This window comes from Theobroma cacao, chromosome 10 (genome assembly GCF_053813885.1).
Source record: "Theobroma cacao isolate CCN51 chromosome 10, ASM5381388v1, whole genome shotgun sequence".
NCBI lineage: Eukaryota > Viridiplantae > Streptophyta > Magnoliopsida > Malvales > Malvaceae > Theobroma > Theobroma cacao.
In genome coordinates this window covers 4,893,597-4,896,160 of record NC_142648.1, presented here as the reverse complement: position 1 = coordinate 4,896,160, position 2,564 = coordinate 4,893,597, and the positions used below count along the sequence as shown (strand labels likewise).

General features: G+C 30.0%; 1 pseudogene; it reads right to left on the bottom strand.

The window, feature by feature from the left end:
* Positions 1-407: 407 nt before the first annotated feature.
* Positions 408-2,306, bottom strand: LOC148760300 (uncharacterized; annotated as a pseudogene).
* Between the last annotated feature and the right edge of the window lie 258 nt (positions 2,307-2,564).

Below are 2,564 nucleotides of genomic sequence, written 5' to 3'. Positions count from 1 at the left end.
TGACCATAAAGGGTATTTAATAAATAACTTTCTATTAATCACAAATTTCTTTGTTCAAAATAGAAAAAAATTAACTTTATTTTTTATCTATTTAAAATAAATTTTTGAAAATATAAAAAGCATTTTGTATAACATAAAGTTTATAATTAATAATAAATCATAAAAAAAGAGTTTCACAAATAATTCATAGGCAACACATAATTCATAAATAACTCATAAATTAACGATTTATATTTTTCATCAATGCAATAGCTATTTGGTTGCAGACTCTACCTATGTAACTATCATCCAATGCTCTTCTAGAAGTATATGAACCCATTTCTTCATCATTACTTCTTTCCTCTTGACTTTCAGGAATATAATTGGGATTACGATCACATTTGTCAAACTCCTCATGCATAATGTAGTTATGAAGTGTAGTTATGAAGTGTCGTTGTTGCAACAATAATCTTTTCTTGTTTTATCAACAGAAATGGCTTCATATCACGTAGAATATGCCAACTATTCTTCTAAACTCCAATTGTTCGTTCAATGACATTTCTTAATGAATAATGTGCATGGTTGAATGTTTCTTCTACACCTTCTAGTTGACTGCAACATCTAAAATCAGAAATGTGATGTCTTTCACCTTTATAAGGTACTAGATACCCTTTCATATTAGGATAACCAGCATCCACTACATAATATTTACCTAAGAAAAAAGTTAAAGCTTTAAGTATTAGTTCATTATAAAAATTCAAGAGATAAATATATAGAATGTCAAACTTTATACAATAAAAATTATAAGTTGTACTTTCTTGAGGGTAAGGGAATATGTTTTTCATTTCTTCAAGCACAGTTGAAAAGATATGGGTGTCATGTGCAATGCTAGGCTAACCAACAACAACAAAAGTAAATAGCATGTCAAAATTACACACTAACATGACATTATGTGTAGGATATCCCTTTCGACCAATAAAACGAATTTGATCATTTGCAAGAGGAATAGCAGGAACATGTGATCCATCAAAAGCACCAATGCACCATTGAAAATAAGGCCAATATTTACGATCATTTTTAATTTTGGATGGAACTTCTACAAATTGAAAATCTGAAACCTTGACAATTTCTTTGGCCAGTAAACATAAACTTTCTTTGGCCAGTAAACATAAACTATCTAACACTTCACCGAACTTCTAACTTACAATCTCTCCCGATTTTCCAAATTTATTTTGGACATTACGATTTGTTTCACTATGTGCACAAGTCCAAAGAAACATAGCAACCGCCTCCAATGGTGTCACGTCTTTAGATGGATGTAACCATCCCTTATTTATCAATGTATCTATAGGTTGCAATACAGCATGTGATTCCATCCTAAATATTCTATAACTTTCACCTAGAGTTTGTAAAGTTTCACGTACCTAATTCCATCCATCAGAATAATTGAATATGTTTTCTTGTTTCATTAAGTATTTCATGTGATATACAATTGCAATAATAGCTCCTCCATACATGTTTTGATAAAACCTTGCACATTTTCTTCTCTTTACAACTTGTATTGATGCTTTGACTTCATTAAAAGACATTTGTTTAACAATATCAAAATACATAAGTAGAAATCCAAGTATATCAATTAAAAAAACAAATATTATTTGAAACAAATCAAATAGTACAAATAACAATTCAAATAAATATAACATGGATAGTGGCAAATTCTTTCAAACACCAATTTAATTAAACATAACAAGCAACACAAATACAAAAGAAAGTAGTTTAAAGTTCAACATTAACCTAAAATAAACAAATCAAATCCTAAACTAATCAACTAGTCCCACCACAAATTTTTGATAGATTATGCTCATATTGAATCCAGTTTAGCTTATCACTTAAATCTAACAAAGAGATAAAAATGAGTCTATTTTCTTTCTTTTTAATCAATTGTAGTGTAAAATTAAATTCATCTGCACTCAATCTCCCCTCATTTTATAGAGATTTCATTACTCGAACACACTCTAGAATACTATATTGTCCTGTGGCTTGTGATGACATTGAAATTTAGCACTTTCAGCTGCATTATGACTTTCTGCTACCTCGCACAATCGTTCTAACACTCTTTACAAGCTTGTTGCAGTCCTAGTTTTTGCCTTACCCTTTGCCACTTTTTTTCCCATTTTTTCTGGCACCATTTTTTTCCTCTTGATTTGAGTGTTTACTATATGGCCATCATCTTCATCACAATTGAATTCTTCAACATCAAATTCAACATTGTCTTGTAACAGAGTTAGGTTTGTAGATTTGACATTATCTTCAATTAGTATACCCATCGCTAGTGTCCATGCATTTTGACTAGTGTCTACTGTATCCCCAAATATAAATTCCAATTCATTAGCATGTTCCAACCCTTGATATCGAAATCTGGCATATTTTGGATTGACCTACACAAACATCAAAGAGAAAGAAACTTTTAAACGAGGTACATATGTAAAGTAATTTATAATAGATGAAACATATAAAATTTAAAATACTTACTTTTATTTTGGCTTTCCACCATGTGGTATCAACTTCAATGATTCCCGTCTCAT